Here is a 23906-nt window from a genome sequence, read left to right as displayed (position 1 = left end):
CTCATAAAGAGGCAGAGGTCCCGCAAACGCTTTGAAACAGTAAGAGTTCTTTGGCAGGTTTGTTTTAAAGACCGTGCCCTTTTCAAAAGTAGAGATTGCAAATTAATTTTCCCCCACTATTTTGTAACTTAAAGGTTTGCTGTAGCCATAACAGGCTGAAAATGTTTGATTTGATGGCTTTGTTTTAATCTGTTCGAACCCTAAACATGTGGACAAAACGACTATTTCAGTCTCCACATTTCAGTGTAAAACATAATCACAAATTTTCCTCTAGGTTCTCTAATGAGTCTTTCTCAGAAGTTCTATGTTAGCTTCACTGAAACTGAAGAAGTGGACTCTTATAAATCACATAAAGCTCAGTGCTTGTTTGGGTGAATTTAATATTCCCCAGTTATTATTTGGGTTGAGAAAGCAAAAGGAGTTCGTGTAGCATTTTCTATCATGTTTTTAAACAACATTCAGGAAACTGTGTGCTGTATAATTAATGCTTAAATAATGCTGTTAACTGCGGTTTGACTGTCGTGACTCATCTTCACCACATCATCAAAACTAAATGCTTCAAAGCTCCTTTTGAACTCGACTCTGATGTTTGAAAGCATTTCTTCTGCTAACCTCAGGCCATATCTTTACTTCAGTTAATCTTCCAGTTCACTGTGCACCAATGAGCAGCTGCTCGGCCCCAGATGATAAGGTGTGGAAGTGCACTCAAGTGGATGATTCATCTGCAAATGAAAAAACTGGCACAGGAAGCCAAATACTGTCAAACTGCTGTTTATTGGTCCTCTCATCATCAAACGCATCGTTATGAACTGCAGGTCTGTTCTCGAGTTGTTTACATGTGCGGTAATTTTATAAGCGAGGAGATTAAAATAAAATGATGCAAATAAAGAGTTTTAACCTCCTGACATTCACCAAGTTGCCAGGAAATTGTTTAGGTGTAGGTTTAGGGCTGGGTAGGATTTTAGCCATTTGCTAAATATGCTTTATGTCATACATGAAAGGTTGCTGGTTCCTGTCAGAGACACAATTCCTACCTACCTGCTGTGGTGACCCCTTGTGGCACAGGAGCAGCAGATGGTAGCGATGTGGCATTCAAATTAAAAGTCAGGAGTGCAAAACCGTGATGCCTAGATGCAACTACCTTTACCTTTGTGGACCTGACCCTGATGAATTTGGCTTTGCTGCTGGCGATGTTTCAGTCTGGCATTCTTTGTCTTGCACTCAGTGTTGGCTGGACCCAGTTGTTTTTTAAAGGATGCTCAGAATAGATACTCTTTTATTCCTCACAAAAGACTCTGAAAGAGTTCGTACATGTACAAAAGGTGCAGGCCACCTTAAAACTGCCCTCCTGTTGGTGGTATGTGATAATGTTGGGAAAGAAAGGAAGGACTATGGGATGTGAAGGGTCACTTGTAGTTCATAGGCAGTGGGATCATCTGAGAACATGCAAGATTTATCAGCAGCTCTGTGCAGGGGTCAGGTACAGCCGGGTAAGTCGGGTCACTGCATCTCCCAGAACAAACTGACCTCTCCCTAATCCCAATACACTTCCTGCCAGAGGGAGGGGAGGGGGCTGCACTTTGTTGGTCTTCACCATGGGAATCCCTTTGGAGGAGCTGAAATGTTGATAACAAACTGCTGAGTCTCAGTGTGACATTGCAGAGGCAACAACAACACATTTAAGTTGTGGATATGAAAATGCACTTAAAGTGGACTTATTGTGGTTTTCCTTTTTCTCTGTGACATTTATACAGTTCAGTGATGGATGCTCACATTAACCATCACAACTACTTTCAAATAAAATAGGTCAGAATAAAGTCAAGTAATCCTTGTGAGCCAAACACTCGGCATGATGCCAGTGACATGTGATCTGCTTAATATGATCTTTTCGGGCAAACAACTCTGACTCTCTGCTTATGAGAAGCAGCCAATCAGAGAAAAGTTGGCTTACAGAGAGAAGCACTAAAAGCCTGTTGGTCACAGAAGAACAATGAACTGAGGAGCTGCACCAAGGCCAATTATACGATAAATAAGAGTTTTTCTTTAATAGAAACATACTTTTAGCTGCTGCCTTACAAGTAGAGAAGCTTGCGACCACTCTTGAATCTGTGATCTTTCACAGATAAGGCGAATGTTACAACCACTAATTACTATTGTTCTTTAATTATTTTTTTAAGAAGGATTACTTTGAACAGTTCACATGAAAATCCTGAATTCAAATGATTCAAGGAATCAAAAACTAAAACTTTTCAAAGCCTTTTGTTAAAGCTCATAAGTTCACCTGCAAACACTGTGACGTGACAGCCCTGCTGTCGACACTGACAAGGATGAGATTCCCCTGTGACAGAGAGGAGAGCAAGTCTCTGAAGAGAAACTAATAGCTTTACAACATAAACGCCCCTTTCCTTTTATTTGACATGAACTAACTTTTTAGCTCTGGTTTTATGTGGAGCATCAACTCTTTGCAAACATTGCCATCTAGTGTCAAACTTTAGGTAATGCCGTGCAGAAAATATGGTTATTACACATTCACCAAACCTTTCTGCTGTACTTAAACAGATGTAAACACATACAGATAAATACAATGACTTACTATTTCTGAAGCCCTCAGAGATTAAACATTAAAACATAAACAGTGGAGCATTGAGAAGCGGGTAAACATTTTTTGGAGTCAACAGTTTTTCCTAAAATGTGAAACAAGTTGAGTTTTTTTTTTTTTCATTTTTATTTTGTAAAATCTGGTCCAATAAACAGATGACAGTTTCTTCAGTCTGTGAATCAACAGGTGCGTCCCGCCGACCAACAAGTCCTCGGAAACACGTGAATAAAGTGAACAGCAGGGGGCGCTCTAAAGCAACGACTGACGAAAGACGGAGCGCAAGAATCAAGTATTGCAACTAAAAGAAGCGCAGAGAGAAATTTCCGTTCCTAACAATATCAGAGTAATTTTTTTTTTTTACTAAATGCATAAATAAAATAAAATGAATCATTTTGTGTGAAGGATTGAAAAAAATGAGCTTCACGTTTGGAGACACCGCTCGGTCACACATATGCAGCAGCACAGCAGTGATAAAATGATCATAAAGCAGCATTAAGTGTTTTATGATCCTAAAGAAATAAATGAAAATAAAGACGCGTGCACCACAGAGCTTTAATAAAGCGAGTCGTTAGGAACAGGTACGTTTTCTTCACGCTGCTGCTCTGAGTGCACACCGCTCGCGCGTGCACGTGCGTTCAGATGCGTGTGCGCGCAGGCGGAGGATCGCCGCGGAGCCGTACCGTGTAGCAGGCACAAGCCGCTGGGCGCGCAGGAGAAGCCGCAAAAAAATCCAGCAGCCGCTGCTTGAAGCTGCCAGGAGCGCAGAGAACGTGTCGGAACTTCAGTGCACACGGTAAGAGCTGCTCCATCGCCCCACTCTCCTCTTTTACTGCCCCACGGAGCCGCTCACATGCTCGTGGCTCTTTTATTTTCTTTATTCCTTTTGTCTTTTCCCATCTCTCCGTTTGGACAGCCGCGCGGAGCGAGTGCAGGGGATGAGACAAAGGACGTGGAGATGTCGTGAAAAAAGAAGGAAATCAAATATTTTTTAGAAAGGGAGAAATTAGGAAACTGTAAAATTCTGTTTTCTTCTGTGCTCTTTTTTTTTCTCTTTTTCTTTTCCAGGCGACAAAATGTGCACGAGTTTAAAAAGGGGTGTGTACAGTCTGGGAGAGCACGCGCTCAGACACGGTCTCGTTTTTCTCACTTTTATTGAGGGAAAAAAGCAAAAATCACCTCGACAGCGCTCAAAGTGCGATCGAGCAGCGTGCTCTTTATTATTTATTGATTGCTTTGATATCGTTTATGATTATATAATTTCCACAGACTGCTCCGCACCGCAGAGGGGAGGGGGGATTTGGGGCTCGGGGGTGGGGTGGGGGTGCCCCCCTCATAATTCGCAGCCAGTAAACAGTTGAACATCCAGAAATAAGAAGAGTGCTCTTCTGCTCGCCCCACCTCTTTGTCTTTGTGGAGGTGTGACACCGTTCTGCCTGAATGCGACACGCACGCGCGCACATGCACGCACTCAGTGACTCGTATCACATGCACTCTCTAACCACATCAGTCCGTGTCATGATTCAGATGAATTATTGATCTCATATTCTCGTTTTATTGCACTCAGAAGGAGTATGGAGGAGGGATGGGGGGTTGAGGAGCCTCTGTGGGATGATGTTGATGAGGAGGAGGAGGATGAAAAGGAGGAGGGTGGGGGTGGCTGATGGAGAATCTAAGCTGCATTCTCTCCCGCACAAACACAGAGTTCATCTTTTCACTCGTCTTCTTGTTTCTGCCGCTGCTCGAATGTATCGGTTTGCTTACGCAGCGAGTCAAACTTTATTAGCCGTACCCCGCCGGTTAATTGCCTGGTCCTTTGTTTGCCGCGGCACGCATGCGCATTAGGTGTAGGGTGTGGATGGGAGAGATGCCACCTTGCGTATCAATAGGATGGAGAGGAGGAGGGCAGTCTTTCGGGTTTTGGTTTAGTTGTTTATTTGCGTGAAAAAAAAAGACAATAAACGATTAAAATGTGACGAGGAGGGGTTGTGTGTCTGTGCGCGTGTATTTTGGGTTGTCTGCGTGTTTTTTCCCCTCCGTTTCTCGGTGATGTGACGCTGTGGATTGTGTGTGCGGATGATGGTTTGTGTGTGAATGGCGCCTCAGTTGTGGTGGTGCTGTATCGGAATTGGACTGTGCTGCAGCGATGTGCTGAAATAACTGATTAATCGGGTATTGTAATGATTAATTATGATAATTACTTCACCTGAAATCACAATGAAACCGATGCAGAAATGACAAACAGCATTATTTGCTTAAAGAAGGTTTTGTTGGACAATTTTAATGATTTTCTGGCAAACTGTCACCTGCACAGTTCATGCACTGTAGCAACAGATAGTTAGGACATTCATAGACATTCAGTCTTACAGCTCTGAGCCCACCAACAGCTGAAGTCAACATACAGGAATCTGCAGTCTGTGGGAGTTTTTTGCTTGTGTTGACTTACTGCTGAAATCAACCTTTTACCTGACACAGCAAGTAAAGGTGTGCAGCGAGGGCGCGTCACACCTAGGGTTGTAAAATTAGTCCAATTCAGATTTCATTGACATTTTCCTCCTTTAACAATTATTAAAGGAAGATAATGAAGATAACGTTCGCACTGTGCTGCTCTGCGTTTCCTAACAGTGCTCTGACCCTGTTGGTGTTTACTTCATTTCTTTCTATATTTCCATTCCTATTTCAGATGAATTACAATCAAATTTCAAGGGTACGTTGCAACAGTTAAAGAGATGCGTTCAATAAACCCAGTCAGTCCACAAACAGTCCCGTTAACTGTGATCTCAGCCGTGGCCAAAATAACTGTGATTGTAATTGTTGCCGTAATCAAACAACAGTTTACTGTAGCAGCAGTTTGTAGGAAATCACTGATGAATGCAGAGACAATTTCCATTTCTAAACTGACTCACTGTCTTTTCCACTCTTGCCCAGTGATGGGAAGATTTACAGTTTGATGCTTCAAAGGCGATAGCAGATAGGGAGCGAGTGTAATTGGTCTTGGTGGGTGGGCGGCCGGGGTTAATCAACAGAGTGGGTTTACGAAACTCTGCGTGAGATTAGAATTTAAGAATATGGATGAGCATGTTCACATCATATCCACTGATATTCCATAATTAACATATAGAGATTTTATAGCATTTGTTTTCATCTCGTCATTAATTATTTCTGCACGTTTGCAAACACGGCCTCAGTATGAATTCAAACAGACAATAATGACATTTGTGATGAGGGATAGATGGTTTAAAACGCCTTTTTCAAAATGAATCCCATCGATTCTGATATTATAGTCTCAGGATGGTGGGATTTATTACAGGGTGACACATTAAATGCTCTGATCGCTTTTTTGTGTGGAACACACCATGAATAGTTACCTAAGCTGACAGTTTGCTTAAAATGTCAGCAGACAAGATCTGGGAAGTGTTTGTTTTTGGCTGAGGATGTTAGCCCTCGGCCAGAGTGCTAATGTACAACGGAGGCACTTGGAAACAAATCATCACTTCCTCTACATGAAAAGAGAGCTGGACCCGCATCACCTAGGTGATGTGTTTGCTTGTGTTGTAGATGTGCTGTTAAAAGTGCCTCCATCTGACAATACAAGTAAAAGGAGACCCTGACCACGTCAGGGGATGTAGAAACTCTTAATACAGATGTGCATTTCAGCTATACAGTCCTACACAGTGACCCAGACACTGCTTTATGTTTGGTGTGATCTATCTTCATTACACTCTCGTGTTGTTTCTGTCTGTGACACTCAATAATGAGCTTTCATGTGCTGATGTTGCACCAGCAATGTAATAAAACAAAACATTTAAAGATATTTAAATAGGAGAATGCTATTTCTTCCTGTTAAAAGGGAGTTTTTCCTTCCCACTGTTGCCAAAGTGCTGCTCACAGGGGGTCATGTGATTGTTGGGTTTTCTCTGTATGTATCATTGTAGGGTCTACCTTACAATATAAAGCTCTTTGAGGTGATTGTTGTTGTGATTTGGTGCTCTATAAATAAAATTAAATAGAATCAAATTGAATAAAAAAAATGATACGGAGCATTTTGATTGGTTGAAATGTGACTGGGAATACTTCTTGTCCTTTGAATGACTCTTATTACAGGTGAGGGTATTTTTGAGAGAAATATTACCTTTATTAAGATTTACAATCAGATTGGATTCACAGAAAACATCTCAGACACGAGGTTGGTTTCTGTAATTTTCCCAATAATTGGTGATCGGTGCTTAAAGGACAAGTACGTAAGACTTTGTGACATCTAGCAGTGAAGTTGTAGATTGAAACTGACTGACTCCTCCTCCTTTACTTCTACCTTTCCAAGCCTGAATGAGATGTTGGTCATCAGTTTAACATAAAACAATCTAGACCTGAGGCACGTTTAATCCTGCTGTGTTTTCCATCATATTCTGGTATTCTGGACACTGCCTTGGCTCATCTGGACTCATGTGAAAACACGGCAGCCCACTACGGCAGGTTCCCTGTAAGAAGATTCCCCCCCCCCCTCCCTGTGAACATAAGAAAGTCCCACAGCTAATTTAAATGTAAAGATTTCCAGTCATTTGCAGTGGTAAAAATATTCTGAATACTCATAGCTTTGCACTCCTCGGTTTGTGTTTGCTACTGCAACCTCCTCATGAGTGGTGTTGCAGGATCACCATGGTAATGGGGGTCTTGTAGTAATGGTAAATGGCCTGTATTTGTATATTGCTTTACTAGTCCCTAAGGACCCCAAAGCGCTTTACACATCCACCTATCCACACACTAGTGATGGCAGCTACATTGTAGCCACAGCCACCCTGGGGCGCACTGACAGAGGCGAGGCTGCCGGACACTGGCGCCACCGGGCCCTCTGACCACCACCAGTAGGCAACGGGTGAAGTGTCTCGCCTAAGGACACAACAACCGAGACTGTCCGAGCCGGGGCTCGAACCGGCAACCTTCCGATTACAAGGCGAACTCCCAACTCTTGAGCCACGATCATGCGTGTTGCCTGTCTGGCTGTTGATTGGCTGACATAAATTCATCCCCGACTCTGTTCATTCATCTTTGCCAGATGGAGACAAACGGCAACCTGATGAGAAGTTAGGATGGTGACTCATCGGTTACCGCCGCTGTCTGCTGCTCAGTGTGTGACTGTGAATACGTTACGGAGAGGAGAGCAGACACGAAGCAATGATACCTCACCCACCCCTGTCTGTGTTACACACATCGTGTACTCATGCAAAAGTAAGCGGACGATGAGTCATAGGTGATTATCAGTGTGTGTCCACATACTTGCAGTGTACCTGACAGACTAAGGGACTGATAATGAGGGGGTGAGGGACATTTTGTCTACATGAATTTGCAGGTCTTAGAGGGTCCGTCTCTCTTTATATGATTTTTATTTATTTTTTATTTCATTGTTTGGTCATGTGATCAGCAGGATCACTTTCACACAATCCTGCATCAGTCTTAATTAAGGCATCATGCTGTGTGTAATGGAGAAACAGGCTGGTTAACTTAAGGGAGCGGAGATAAAGCAGAACAATGGGAGGCTGCAGCTGTGTAGCACATATGAACAACTGTGTGTGTGTGCGACTCAAAATAAGCTGAAATCATTTGGTTACGTGTTGCACAACACTGTATCTATCTTTGAACGCAGCTTGGGTTACATTTTTAAGGAAGTGCAAGATGACAACTTCTTTGCAGGTTGGAAGTATGTTTTAGTTACCGTGACTACAGTGAACTGAAACTTCAAGGATATATTTAGTTGCGTGTGATATCATTTGCATTTAATTGCATTAATGTGGTGGGTTTTGTGGTTTATCCTTACAGCAGCCTGCGGACAGAAGTACCAAAAGGTGCAGTTCCACTAATGTCCACTTGAGGCTGACTCTAAAAGAAGAAAGCAAATCCCCCATAGAGTCCCATGTGATTTGAAAGCCTGTGTCAGTATTCACGCAGTTCACAAATATATTTTTTAAAAGTGATCAAGAGTTCAGGCAGTCAGCTTGAGTCAGCTGCATGTTTTTTATCTGCATCCTGTGCTGTATCCCATCCCCCTTTGATCACAGTAGTCTACCTAAAACATCAAGGTCCTGCTTTTACAGCTCACCTGAAATCTAAGCTGACACCTGCTGCATACAGTATTTTAAACATCCCCCCTAACCCATCACCCAGTTAACCATAATCACTCCCACTCGATGTTATATTGAGCGTTTCCTGTTGGGCAGTGATGAGATCTCACCCTGACTGCTACTATTTCTGCTGCTAGCCCCACCACTGCTAATCTTTAATCTTTTCCATTGGAACATTCATTTGTGGTTTCTTTCATCTGCAAGGCAACCGTACAATACAGCCCAATGCCACCTATTAAAACCCCAGAAATCACCATAAAAGGAGTTTGACATTGACAAAATGTAACTGCAGTGTCACCGTGCGTATTTTAGGCCACTTGTTGAAGCGCCTCACTCCCTTTGGCCCGGCATATCCTGTCCAATTCTCTATTCAAGGCTATAAATAAATAAAAGGCAAATGGCACAGAGTTAACATTTATTACAGCACTGCTGCGGACTTCATTAGTGTGCTAGTGTTTGTGAACCCTTAGTTTAATGCCACTGTGTTATAATTACAAAAGAAATGCTAAATGCTCTGTTTTCTGTTTATAACACTAGAACAGCTGTTGCAGATGACAGCTCATAGTTTTTCTTTTGTACGAGTGCAAAACAGAGAAGTGGATTTCTTGGACAGCAGCCACCATTAACAGACAGTTTTTTATGTTGTTTGACAGACCAGCTCACAACAGTGTGGAGGTATAAATGCTAAGTGTTGGCTGAGAGTTTGACTCCATAACGAGTCCACGAGCTGCACTGAAAGCAGGAATAGTTGCTTCCTCACAGTAGGAACTTTTGAACTTGAGGAGAATCTTGGTGTGGCCGCGCTGCCTCCGTTCGATAGGCGCTCGATGTCCATCAGTGTGGTCCTCTGGCCTGTCAGGAATGAGGAAGTCAGATGTTTCAATTTCCTGTTAAAGGAAGCATGAATGTGTATCAAATGGCTGTAAACTTGTGCTTAAAGTTTATTTTGGTGCCATTTATTTATGCTGCTGAAGTGCAGCACAGCAGTTGGACGTGGTGGTTTTGCAAAAGATGTTGTGATGAGAAGAAATGACTCGTAGCTCTGCTACGCCCCACTGCTGACACATCTGTCATGTCATCTGTGTGTTTTATCTGCTTGGTTGGGAATTAAATAATCATAATTGTAGATGAAAATTAGGTTACTTTTATGCTGATCGCTGTACTGACTTCTGGTCTATGGATAAATCTTTTCACATTTAATTTTTGTTGACATTTAACATTGCGTTATTATTTTTTAGTTGGTGCAGTTTCAGTAAAAACATCAGATAATGCTAGGGTTAGCTGCAGATAAAACCGTAAAACAGAGTAGTGTAGATGAAAAGATTAGACACAAGTCAGAAATGAAAAAGGATTCTGTGCACACTGCATTTATCAGCTCAGATGTTTTTATAGTAATATTGACTGAAATCATATGAAAGTGCTAACTTGCTAAGTGTAAATGGTGATTGGTGATTCTGACTTGGCTGTCGGTGTGAATGCTCGTCTGCCTCTCGGTGTTAGCCCAGCAGCAGATTGGCAGCCTGTCCACGGTGCACGCTGCCTCTATCACAGCTGGGATTGGCTCGAGCCCTCCCACCACCCTGACCTCACAAACCCCACAGCAAGTAACACATTATGATTGTGATTCATGCTCAGCAGTTTCCTAACTTGGTAACATTACACAGTAATTATAAGAAACTAGAGGGGAAATGCTTAAGTTGATGACCTGCTTCTCGTAGAACAGGGATGCGCAAAAAAGGGAGTAATACACGACAAATGAAAAGCTAATAACATGTGATTAATCTGCAAACAGACAAAGAGTTGATGGTGAGTAGGTTTACCTTAATATAAAGTGCTGCCAGTTTTAAAGCACCAACAGAGAGCTGGGGATAAATCTGTGCTTTTTAGGTCTTTCTTACAAAAACTGCATGTTCCTTTAATTGATTATTAAAGAAAGCAGCAGAAACATCTGATGTGAGCTGGCAGGAGCGAGGCTCCAAAATATACATTAATGTGATTCAACAAATGCTAAACTCTTTGACCTCAGGGGTCTTCTTGTCTTGCATTCAGGGGATTTTTTGCAGCGAAAATGCAGGAAACTAGAAGTAGAAGCGACGGCCGGCCCCTCCTCGTGTCCCTGCCCGCTCTCCAGTCTCGCTGGAGGTTTGACGGCACCCCAACATGTCCTCGTCCTCGGCAGCTCTTTCACCGTGAGCGCCATCTGTCACATCGCTCCTCGTCTTCCAGGAAATTACAGATCAAACCGAAAGCGACAACGTTATCTGATATGTACCCCGACGAGGCAGGAATGAACTCGGCCGTCTCGGCTCGCTCTCTGCTGAATCCCAAATCCACTCACTCACTCGGGTGTCCTTGTGGATGTAGAATCATTTGGCGAGGGCAAATAAAGGACCAGTGCGGCCATATTTCTTCCAACGACCTGTCCTCTTATCTGTAGAGCAGACCGAGTTGATTCTAAAAGTGGAGCAGACGGCGATAACATTTTCAGAGCTATGGGATTTTAATAGCCCAACAATTTCACTTTAAGCTTGGCTAGAAAAGCGGCACCTGTTATTGTTAAGTAATTGCTATGAAAGAGGGACAGTGCATTGTGAAGGTATTTCCAGCTCTATTAACACCTGTATCAGCCAAATGGGCACATTTATATAGAGATGTCGCTTTGTTATATAATAATAACTCTGCCATTGAAAGGAAGTCATTTTTTCCCCTCTCTGGCTTCAGGTTTGTAAACAACAGACACAGAACAGCAAATCCCGGGGAAATCAGAAAGTGTCACATTCCTGATTTAAAGACTGTGACTGATATCAGAAGCATTTCTGATTTTCTATGCAAGAGTCAGTTATTAACTGCAGGAATTTCCAGGTTCAGATATTCAGTGTGACTTACAGGCCAGTGTGAACTCGGTAATAGACGTTCACAGCTCTGTCTGCGGCAGCCATCTTGTTTTAGCCCACAAGTGCAACTGAGCACAATCTGCTGTGTAGTGTGAAAAGGTAAAAAAATAATCTGGCCTTTCATTCATGTCAGACTGTAAAAGAGAAGAGTGTGACACCAGCTCTTCACAGAGGTCCAGCTGTTTTTAAGAAACGCTGCCGCTCTGATGGCTAAAAATCTATAAGCCAGGAAAAACTTGACAACTAAAAATGGCCTAAAAGAGAACCAGCTGAAAGGTGTTTGATGTGCCCGTTAGTTTCATGTGTCCCTCACCTATAAATTGGCTTCCTGCCTCAGCACCCAGCCAGCAAAGAACCCAAAGGAGGATTCAGCGCGCTGATGTCCGGTTGCTGCACGTGCAAAGTTGTGATAATACCACAGCTGCTTCTGTGTGAGCAGAAGGCGATAAACTAAAAAAAAAAATAAGAAAACTGTTCTACAGCCAGACGAGGACACGTCTGCCTCGTTAATTAAAAATAAACTTAAGGATTCTGATGATGTTCATTCTTCTCCTGAATGCTCATAAAGCAGCACCTTTAAGCACCAACTGTTAGCATCTCAAACTATTATCAGCCAGTAGAGATCGTTTAACTGTGAAGCATCTACAACTGGCTCAAATGTGTCTGCAGTCAGAGTTGTGTTTATCTGACGGAAAGCAGAAAATCTACGATTGCTCACTGACCGGGCCCCAGCAGATCCTCACTGTTGATGTTTTTCGTGTGTCTTACAGTTTCTGCAGCAAAATGAAACGGATCCTTCTTCTTATCGATGATGCTGAACACAGTAAGCAGAGGCATGCTGGTGCATTTAAGGCATGTTAGCATAGTGATGTTAACATGGAGACTGTTTCAATTGAAATTTCTGTTGAAAGTAGCGTTAACGAACACTGTGATGCATTTAAATAACGGGCAGTTATTAGAGAAACAAAGGAGAATAAAGGAAGCACACAGACTGACATTCCCAGGAAACCTGAGATATAAAAGTACCAACTTTATTCAGAACTGTGGATGACGAACAGCCGTCACAGGCCGTCAGCATTTCCTTCCTTCCTCCCCGTCGCTCTCTTTTTTCCTTTAAACCTTTAAGGCCCGCCGAGTCTTGGAAACCAAACCAAACGCCGTTCCTGGCGTGAATCTTAAACAGTCGAGGGACGGAGTCTGAAAATAATGAGATGGTACAACAGAGTGAAGACTCGGAGGTGTTCGGCCTCTTCGCGCGAGCGCCGCGGTCCCAGTTCTGTCAGCTCCCATCATCGAGAGACAAACTGATGACGAGAAGAAAATTACAAGAATATCTCTCGCCGGATTTTTTTTTTCCTGAAGTGCGAGACGTAATCAAAGGCCTGTCTGAAATCCTCAGCCATGTGTTGGATGTGTGAGACGTCGGTAAGCTGGTGGAGATGTGTGTGTTTTTAATGCATGCAAGGTGGAAGTGAAGAATTTTTACAGCACTGTACATATTTGTGGTTTGTCTCACCACATCTGAAGCTTTTAAAGCAGAAATAGTTTATTCACAATTTATTTACATTTATTAAATAATTTATTGTTTATTTCCCAACATTTTCCTGGTGTTTATTGCTCATCAACAAATAACACACTGGCTGACTTAATTTTGTTTTTATAAATATGAACGTTTATTGAATTTACTTGCATATTTTGCCATGTGTTGGATTACATGCATGTAACTATGAACTTATTTTGCAAAAAAGAATAAAATATAAAGTAATTCAGTTAAATATTAGATTAAATAAAGTATTCTGCTTTGTTTTTTTAGTGTTTTATTCAAAAATAATTAATTAATACAATGTAATGTAATCATATACTAGATGTAGCTTTAACAACAACCATCAAATAAACAGTCTGATTATAACTAATCTAATTAAAATGTATTTGTAATGATGCTGCGTGATCATGTCTTTAATTCAATAATTTGGCTCTTATTCTAGAAACTTTAAGCAGACCCCATCCAGACTCTGGGTGCCCCCCCCCCACACACGCATCCTCGCTGGTGCTCTCACCCCCACCCCCCCGGCTCTTCTCGGGGTTAGCTGGAGTTGAGAGTCAACTTTGTCCTGCCTCCATGTCTAGCCTGGCACCCAGCACCACTCACTCCAGGGCTGCCCCCTCCCTCTCTCTCACTCTCGCTGTCTCACTGTTGTGGCTGAAGACAGCAAATGCCCGCCACGTCAAATTTCACTCCACTGGCGTTTGGCTGCGAGCCGCAGACACGCCGGTGACAGGGGTCACTTAGATCCAAAGCTGAGCGGGTCAGTTTAGCCGAGCTGGGCAGACGGACAGACGGAGAAAAACAAGGCTGGGGTGGATGTCTGAGTCTGCAGCTCTGCTATGAGTGTTAGAAATGGATGCAGTTGTTGTTCGAGATCAGCCCGAAGCTGCTTTTACTGCTACTCAGAGAGTCCCGTTTCTGATGCCATTTTAAGGTCACAACCACAGTTTCCTTTTTTACAGTTCGAGCTCTGGTTGAAGCCAGGCAGGAGATTGTTCACCAAAGTCACATGACCCACATGTGGCGATGTGCTGTTACTTGATGCAAGTACTTCAAGTGACTTCATCTTTTGCTTGTGAACTCACTGCCTCCTTTAAACGTCTCAGCGAATCTTCCTCTCTCTTTGTGCGTCGTATTTACGGCAAGATGTTAAAGCTAATTCTGGAGAAGGTTTTATGCTTTTCCTGTGCACTCAGGCCTAGCTGGTAAAGGGGATCATAAACATCACAGAAAAGTCTCCAGAAAGCAGCGAGGAGTTATTACCCTCGATTCTGGGTGCAGAGGCAGGAGGGGTAAAGCATTGAAAGGATTTTTATATCAGACAGCTTCTGTCCTCACTCCTGATGGACTGAGCCGCCCTCTAAGTCTTGTAATATGACCGAAGAGACACAAAACTTTGACCTCCTTGCACAAAACCCCTGAAGGCGGCAATTTAAGAATCCATCAGTAAATTCTCTGTTTTGCTCTGTAAGGCTTGGCACTCGTGACTGAGGTCAGATTCAGGTCAAATATCAAAGGAATGTAAACATTTCATCATATATTTATTGAGATATCTCAGTCAGATTATCGCTTGGTGAAATCTTATTCACTGAATTAAAGCTGTCAGGTAACTTTGTAATCTTTGCAAACCAAATTTTATCCTGCTTAAATAAATGGGAAACAATTAGGGCTTAAAAGATAAGAAGCTCAAGTAAAATCTAATGATAGTCACTCATGTAAAAGAGTATGTCTCCAATTAGCAGCTAATGAGCTGAAACATGCAAAACAACTGATACTATTTTAAAAGCCATTTCCCATTAGGAGTTTTCATTCCATTCCCAGAAATTTCTCAGAAATGTCACCTGGCTCTGATTCGATGTAAAAAAAAAAAAAAAAAAGAAACCCTCTGAGCTCTGCTCATCAGCACAGCCCTGCAGAAATATTGATTGATGTTGGACCATGTCTGGCTCCGTCTGGAAGCCAGGAGGGACCTCAGGGATCTGTGCAGACAGATGGAAAGGAAGATGGTGTGGGACACAGGGACAGCAGAGCTGCTAGTGGTGGGCTTAGAGCTGCAGTTGTATTGATTGACACCAGAGATGGAGCTCTCTAATGCTGGGCTGAAAGCAAGACAAAGAAATCTTCTGCTACGAAACAATCCCCGGGTAGCTTTGGTAGCCAGATGGAGCCTCTGTACAGATGTGATAGGAGCAGAATGTTTGCTGTAGTCTCTCTGGAGCTGGAAGTGTCACAGGAAACAGATAAGCAGCAATTAGCCTTATCCAGCACCTCTTTACAGAATAATACTGCAATCCAGCTGTGTGTCTGAAATTCTTTATATTAAGGTTACATTACTCAGTGTTGTTCATTAAAGAGCCGGGGCACTTTTGTTATTGCTTCCTGTTTAATTCCAGTGAATTCAGTCAAGCTTTCGGTAAATAAATCTTCATCATTGCAAATGTTTGTCTCAGAGCCTTTATTGAGATCAAATAAAGCCCACCTGTGCTCTGTCATGCAAGCACACATGGGAAGTGAAGTTTATAGTTGTGTGACTTACCAATAAGGGAGAAAAGCAGTCAAGAAATCTTTCTTCAAATAAAATAAAAACATGTGGAACAAAAAATAAATAAATAAAGGAAATCTGGAAAATGTCACGTTCACTGCGAGTTGCTCAGTGTCAGCTAAATTTGATATGTGAATGTAATTACTCAATTTGGGTACTCAATCAGCACAAATCTCAAAGCAATCAAGAGCAATTGTAGCATCGGTTAACGTAACCTTTAGCTGTGCCTGCGGTGAGATGGAACTTCGGGCTTCCAGATTTCCATTCTTCCTGGTTCATCGTGTCTGTGATGTGTCTGAATCAGTGGATCCAAGCATTCCTGTTTAGTTTGGCTACATTTAAAAATAAAACAATAAGTGAAACTTGTGTCAGTGTCCACGATGTCATCTGGCCAACTGCTTCGTGAACATCAGCCGGACATAACTCAGTGACTAGTAAAGTCTTGATTACAAGAACTTTTGTGCAAAATGTTGCACTTCCTCTAACACCGACACTCTGGTGTGTCGGTCCCCAGAGATCACCAGGTTAAAATGTGCACGAGTCATGACGTCAGCTTGTTTACAGCTTTCTTTAGCTAATAATACCCGTACAGTTACTCCTTTGTAGCGCTCCTGTTCGATTTAAGTTTAAAGTTAAGGGTGTTATCACTTTGACAGGTGGACGGTGACACAGGCAGCTGTAGCTGATAGGTGACCTCTCCTCAGCTAATGCCTAAACATGACATTCGTGCCTTTCAAGCATTTTTACTTAACACTAATTAGAAGGTTTGTGTATTGTTTCCTTGCACCTCTGCAGACTATTATATGCTTTATAGATATATCGTAGCACTCCCGTCTTTTCCAAATATGGTCAGTTGTCGATCTAAAAAATACAACACGGTGTGACAGCAGGAACAGAATCAGACACAGCTATTTTGCAATGATTGATTGCAATAATATAATCAGTATTTCAACATTTTTACAGTGGAACCTCTGGCCATGTACCTTATTAGCATGAGACAATCTTTGCCAGCACTCCACTACCAGTTTTATGTGTGCTTAACAAAATAAAGAAAGGGGAAGGCATTCAAATAATCACAGAACAAAGCCGCAGTATATGAACATAAAATACAAACACAGCTGGGAACACAAAGTTTTTATTACTCGTTACGAAATATCACAAACAATGGTTATGACACGGAGTTTATGGACTTACTTGAATGAGTTTTCAATGTGAAAACTGAATATTCATGATTCCTGTTATTTGTGAAGTGTTTTCTCTGTGTAGACCTCACCACAGGTATGTCAGGCCACAGATGGGCAAGTAATCAAAGTATATGGCTGGTGCACTTTTCTTCCAGGCTTGAGTCAGGAAACGTCCCAGCCTGCCAGGCAGGCGGGCTGTCTCATTTAAATTCAGAGGCACCAGTGATGATGAAAGATGCAGAGACGAGATCACGATTCCTTTGAATATCTGCACAAACCGAGGACATTGCAGCTCTTGAAGTCTCCTTTCTAAACAGCGTGTATCTGAGGCCGGGCGGCGACGGCGGTGTGCGTTGGGAGGAAGGATTATTGGCAGGACCCTGTGATGGAGTGGAAGATAGAGCCGGCTGTCACAACAGTTTGGGAACTGTTCTTTTGAAATGACAGAGAGGACTAGCACATCCACCCTGCACCATCTCCAGCACTGCTAAGGGTTCATTTTGGTTTTGTGGTTTATGATGTGCACTTTGCAGCTTATTGAACGTGTACGACGTTCATGCCTGCTTAAAATGGCTGCCATTTGGACTGTCAGAGAGGATGGATGGCCTTCAGTGAGGGGCTCTAATGCAACAATATTCCATAGATAGAAAACAATGACCATTTGAAGTGTAGCTCATCCAGCTCAGCCAGAAATGAGAAACAAAGTTTGTATAAAACTGAACAAAGTCATTGATATTTCTGAGTCTGACTCGATAATAATTTCTGTGGGACGAGCCCAGGAGAGAATGGACTATATTTATGGAGATGAATGACTTCAGTCGTTAATATTCCTCCAACACGTTCACTCATTAATTCATATTTTCATGCCCTTGTAGACGGTCTGTTCCACTGTGACACAAGGTCAAAGCAGTGCAGTCGATTGACTGAGTTCAATCGACCCGTCAAGCTTCCTGCCGACGTCGTTGAATCAAATGCTGTTTCAATTTGCGTCTAGACTACTAACCAGGGACCATTAGTCCATATTAAGCCAGGATAAATGAAAGCAGACTCTACTACAGTCGGTTCTTCCTGCCTTTAAGCAAACTTCCTCCTGATTGGCTGCCCCTCGTGAACAGAATATTTTAACTGCAGGTGAGGGAGCGTCTGAGCTCACTTCACCAGTTGTGTGACTGACATGACAGTGACAGGGAGCTCCCCTCTCAATTATTATACTGTACATACACATGTATATACATTTACAGCACAGCTGCCTGCCTGAGCCTGGTTCTGCTCGAGGTTTCTTCCTGTTAAAAGGGAGTTTTTCTTTCCCACTGTCACCTTTATAGAGAAACTGGTTACAAAACAACAATGTTGGGCTGTACATCTGTCATTTCTTTAAGCCCACCGTTATATAGAGCTTTTTACTACAAGCCTTAGTAGCCCAATCACACACAGATTCGTCCAAGTGCTTTTCTCTTACCTTGTCTAACATTGACACTCACACTGATGGACACGCCAGGCTTCATTATCTCGCCCAAGGACATTTTGAAAAGCAGACTTGAGGTTCTCCCAGGAAGCAAACCGCCAACTTTTCTATTGGTAGATGACACAGTCTCCCTCATGAGTCAGAGTCGCCACAAACTGGCATTGTCCAGTAAAGTAGAGCAATAATAATGCAGAATAAACACTCAGCTGTTCTTATTATGAAAGACTGAGAACATCCAATATGGCTGCCACAAGCTGCATTATGTTAGCTGAAAGCCGTCAAACATTTACATTAACAAAGACAACAGAGAACAGCTGATTCCTGACACACACACACAAATACACACACACCACGTCTCTGTAAGAGTAATACAAGACAGGTCATTGTGTTGGTGCAGACTATTTTCCATAAATCATGGAGGGAGCAGACAGCGCTCTGGTAGGAAGTGAGAACGGTTTGTATTGACCAAGACAGTCAGTCAGCCATCTTACAGACACTCAGTAGAATGTGTAGGTTTTTAACGTAGTTTGGGGGTAATTTATTAGAGGTCCCAATAGAGATGGACTTATTTAATTGTAAAGTTGGAATTCTCAAACAAACACAAATGCAGGCAGGCGGGGCGTAAAACAAGAGATTTTAATGCACTGCTTTGGTGAAGAAACCAAAGGAGGCACAGGCAGACTGCGGGATAGTCTGACAGAAGTTGATATGGAAAAGTCAAAAAGAAGGGAACGGACACCGAAGACTAGAGAAAAAAAACAGGAGGACAATCCAACAAAGACAGAGGGAAAGACAAGAACAGAAAGGAGGGAAAGGAGGGAAGCGGAACAAAGGTAGGAAGTGAAAACAGATAAACACTAACCTTCAACGTAAAGAGGGAAGTAGCTGTAAGACGAATAACACGCTGACAAACATGAAGGCGGACGTGGAATCGGAGATCTTTTAAAACTAATTTGTCTTGTTTAAACAAGCGTGTGAAAAAATGGTTACAAGTGAATGCAAGTGCTGTAAAACGTTCACACATTTCTAAATAGATCTTTGCAGAGGTGTGAGCGTTAAGAAACATGAACATGCTCAAAATAACTGCACATTTGATTCCATGTTACACCTGAAGATCCGGGTCTTGTGGACCTGATTCCATTACAGTTTAAACTCTGGATTTCTTTCTCCCATATGGAGTCCTTCACACTGCTACAAAGAACTGCTTATATGAATAGTTTATGGGAAAGGACACATAATCATTAATATTCTGCAGTTACACCAGCTGATTTGCATTCTGATGTACCGACTGCTCTTTATTATTCTGTAGCTTTTTCTACACGATGAATATCCGTTGCTGTCCAGATTCATACCAAGCAAAATAAAACGACTTTTATTTCCTCCAGACTGGAATGTTTGCAGCTCCCAGAGGCAGCACAGGCCCTGGGGATTCGCTCCTTAGCTTGCGTGGTTCTCCTTTGAAACCAAGAGACAATATTAATAAATTGGTATTATAAATAAATTGCTTTGGCAGATTCACTGGTATGAAAACACCGGGGTGTTTTGGCTACACTTTGTAGCTCTCCTAATTGAGAGGATTCAGTGCCTTTGACAGATTGAGTGGACTGCAGTGCATTGCACGATTTAGTAGATGGAGGGGCAGCATGCCAGACTGAAAACATTCAGAGAGTTGGCAGCATCTAGAGCTCCACTCAAAGGAAAAGGCAGTGGGTAGCTCAGCGCTTCAATTATCACTGTCTTCGTGCACTATGTTCACACTGATACGTTATTGAAGGGGATGCAGCTGTGGAATTTCTGATTTGTGAAGGCCATAATGGCTCATGTGGAGGAATTCTGCATTGTAAGCACGCTGGGTTTCTGCTGAATTACTGCTTTTTTTGTTTCTCTTTAAAAGGGCATTTTTAAAAAATGGTATTTAGGAGTTCTGCTGGAATTTCGCTTTTTGTAACATCAAATATTATGAGTGCAACGTTCAGTAGGCCAGTGAATGCAGCACTTTTGAGCTGCTCGCTTTGCCAAAACGCCATGTGTCTCAGAGATACACACAGCGGTACACGCTGGATGTGTGTATTTTAATATAAATAGCGTATATTTTCTGGACTTCATCAAGTGGTTTTTATGGTCCGAAGCAAAGCAGCCATTGCAGCCATGTTGAAGAGCCTTCAGGTGCATATTTGAGAGAACGTGAAAGACAAAATAAAAATATAAAGCTCCGAATCAGGACGCAAACTGGCAGTCTGCTTCATACTGTGAGTTCCTATCTCAGTGCTTTAAAGATCACGTTTACAAAATCAAAAGAGCTGAATTTAAATTCACATATCAGCTAAAAACAAACAAACATGTACACAAAGTTCTGAGGTGGCAATGAAGTGAAACCCCTAGAATATGTTTAGTTGTGGTACCATTTGTATTTAATTGCGTGAACATTTGAGGCTTTTTTCTTGCAGTAACCACCAGGGCTGAAGAAAGAAGCCAAAACAGAAGTGTCGAAAGCTGCAGTTCCTCAAACGGCCCCTTGCCTCCAAAAGTGCATCAATCCTCACAGACTCACATGCTAAAAACGCCCAACACATATTCTCTGCAGCTGTTTTCCTCCATTATGACAGCTGTACTGGTGATACATGTTTGTGTAACTTATTAAATTAAGACTTATTGTTACGCATTATTAGGGCTTTGCTGCTTTGAGCAACAAGCAGCTGTAGCTCACTACCCTTTTGGCAAGATAAGGTTTACGTGGTTACAATAAATAATGCGGCAGCAATCGACATGTTCAAATCGATGCTTCAAAGCAGACTTAAATTTAAAAAGAAAATAATTTATGATTAAAACAGAAGTCTTATAGAAAAATGTTGCTGAGCTGAAAATGTGCAATAACCTGGCCGCAGATGATTGTTGTTTCTTTGTTTGCTTGTTTATCTGTTTAATTCCTCTATAAGGATATCTATCTGGCTTCCCCGTAAAGATGAGTCACGAGGCTGTATATAGGAAGTTGTTATCTGTGCACACAACCAGTTTCACTCCTTTCGCTGTAATGTCAGAAAGCAGTGAAACTCAGGAACCTCATCAGACTCTTTGTCACTCTGACAGGCCGAACAACCAACCAGAACGAATGTCTTGATGTCCGTCTGTGCCCAGGCGACGGTGTCACATCTATTTGTCTGCAGTGTGTGTGTGTGTGTGTGTGTGTGTGTGTGTGTGTGTGTGTGTGTGTGTGTGTGTGTGTGTGTGTGTGTGTAAGACTCGTCGGTGTTAAACCCACAACCAACTTTATCTCCCTGTGGTCTGTGTGTTTGCTGTGTGCTCTTAGAGTGTCACCACTCTTTAAAGACACAGTGACTTGCTCTGCTCAGAAGTATTGATCAGTGTCTCACTGAAATAAAAATACATGTTTCTTACAGACTTATGTGTTTCCTTTTCAAACAAAATTAAATGTGTGGTGAATGTCTGTGCGCCCTAATTTTACCAGCTGGTGGTGCAAAGACATGCTGCAGATCTGTAACATTAGCAAATATTAGCATAGGTAAGCTAGTTAGATTTCATAGCCAGACTTAAACATGTCTACACATATTGCTAACTATATGAAATTAATATTTAGATGTAGGTATTGCCACTTAGCACTAGCTAAAAAGGTAAAGTTATTTGGGGGGGGGGGGGGGGGGGGGGTAAAAAACAATTATCTAATAATTTAAAAAGGCAAACCTAACCAAACCACCAATAATATTAATAATAACCTCGATTTATATAGCTTAGACCTTTAAAAAAAGATGTCTTGTTTAAAGTATCTCTATATTTCTCTGTCATTACTAGTTATAGTAACAGTGTGTCATCTGCATAACAGAGTGAATCAGTACTGCCTTTGTGGGGTTGTTTTTGTTTTGTTTGTGTTTTTTCAGGGGAAACATGTTTGTTTCTCTAGATTTTCCACTCCACTGTTTTCCAATACTTTCTACAATCTCCCTCCAGGAATTTTTGAGCCCTTGTATTGATTCTATGATTATTTTTGCTTATATTGAGACAATGATTGTTATTCTTTCGCTGATAAATTCAGTAAAGCATAGACAGAGCATAAGGAAGCAGCACATAATATAAAAACTATTCACATAGGACTTACTTATCACTTAGCGGTTTCCTCTGATAGAAAACCAGCATTACCCTTTTCTTTATTTTTGAAAGATGAGTTATCCTGTCTCTAGTGTGGTGATGAAATATAAGCATGAAACTAACACGTTTAAAAAAATAGCGCTGGTGTCTTCCTGTTGTATAAAATATTCCTGCTAAAAGCTTCTATAGGTGACAGTGCTACATCCCCTTGGCCTTTTGAGATAATTACTTTTAGCCATGCCATTTTCTTGTGAGACAGGAGACACCCAGGGTCCTCTCAGGTCGTGTTACTGCATTGGGGTTTAAAGAAAATGTGGTCATTACTGTCACAGTCAAACAGATTGACCCATGTGGTTTGGGCTACTTAAGGGGAATATGCACAGAAAGACTTGCAGCAAAATGGCAACCATGCAGAGGTCATGAAATTTCTATGAAGTTTTAGTGGTGACAGAAAAATCATTGAAGAAGCAAAGTGACTAACCTGAACTCAGCCTTTAGCTGTTCCAGGAGAATTTGTTTGATGGGAAGGAAATACATGTTAAAGTCAGAACAGGGGGTTTCCAGTTCCTGTGGCATTTTTATTACACACATTAAGGCTTGTCATGAACAAAACGGGTCAGCTGAGCCGTTTTGATATTTGCCGTTTCATCCACCACATTATTCTTGAGAATGAGTTCCATAAACCAATTCAGCATTTTGTTTTTCCTGATGAAAAAAATCTCACTTGAAATAATTGCAGCTAATGATAGTGTTGGCAGGAGGAAATGTTCTGTTTTGTGTGGACATGCTCCACTTTCTATTCCCAGAGACCCATGATTTCCCAGAGGATGAGAGGCCTGTGAGGACTTTGCTGCTATTTTTGGAAAAATGATTTGGGAACATCCACTTAAGTTTAATTTTCATAAAAACGCGAATAAATGCCAAATAAGTGGGTTTTTTCCCCTTTTTAGTTGCTCTTCAGCTTTAATGAGCCAGAGGACACTAATTGAAACATTTCTCTTTCTATTTTTTTGCATTAATTAAATCTAACTCCACTAAGAAGGACGTGAGATTATTTACCGCTCTCTCGCTCCAGATTCCACCAGCGCTCATTAACGTTTCAGCTTCATTTTCACAAGGATTCGATGTGAGAGTTACTAGAGTTTCTATTTCCAATGCCAACACTGACAGGTTCACAAAGTTCACAACAACATGAACAGGGAAGGAAAATAAGTGTTGTGAAAATCTGTTGGCAGGAGTCCAGGATAAATGATGGAAATCGCTTAAACCAAACAAGGAAGCAAGAAAGCAAACTTACGAGACGGCCCAGCAGCTTCTTCTTCAAGTTTGCGTCCAGCTTCCACTTTGTATATAAAGACAAATGAAGAAGGAAGCCAACTTCCACAAACACATCACATGGTTACAGTTTATCTTCCTGATTTCCAATTCCATTTGACATTTAACACCAGCGGCCTTGACCTTT

At 41.9% G+C, this 23906-nt stretch overlaps 1 protein-coding gene across 1 annotated transcript in view; it reads left to right on the top strand.

Annotated features, from left to right (window-relative positions):
- Window positions 1-3215: 3215 nt before the first annotated feature.
- basp1 (brain abundant, membrane attached signal protein 1) overlaps window positions 3216-23906 on the top strand; it is a 49027-nt gene continuing 28336 nt past the window's right edge. Inside the window, exon 1 of the mRNA XM_085253833.1 lies at window positions 3216-3392. The gene's annotated coding sequence lies outside the window, so the exon portion shown is untranslated. The remainder of the gene's footprint in view (window positions 3393-23906) is intronic.

This window comes from Mchenga conophoros, linkage group LG18, assembly GCF_057382185.1.
Source record: "Mchenga conophoros isolate Kocher_MC1m ecotype Shallow Benthic linkage group LG18, M_conophoros_male_GT1.1, whole genome shotgun sequence".
In the NCBI taxonomy this organism is placed as follows: domain Eukaryota; kingdom Metazoa; phylum Chordata; class Actinopteri; order Cichliformes; family Cichlidae; genus Mchenga; species Mchenga conophoros.
Note: the sequence above shows the minus strand (reverse complement) of the source record. Positions and strands in the feature narration are given on the sequence as shown.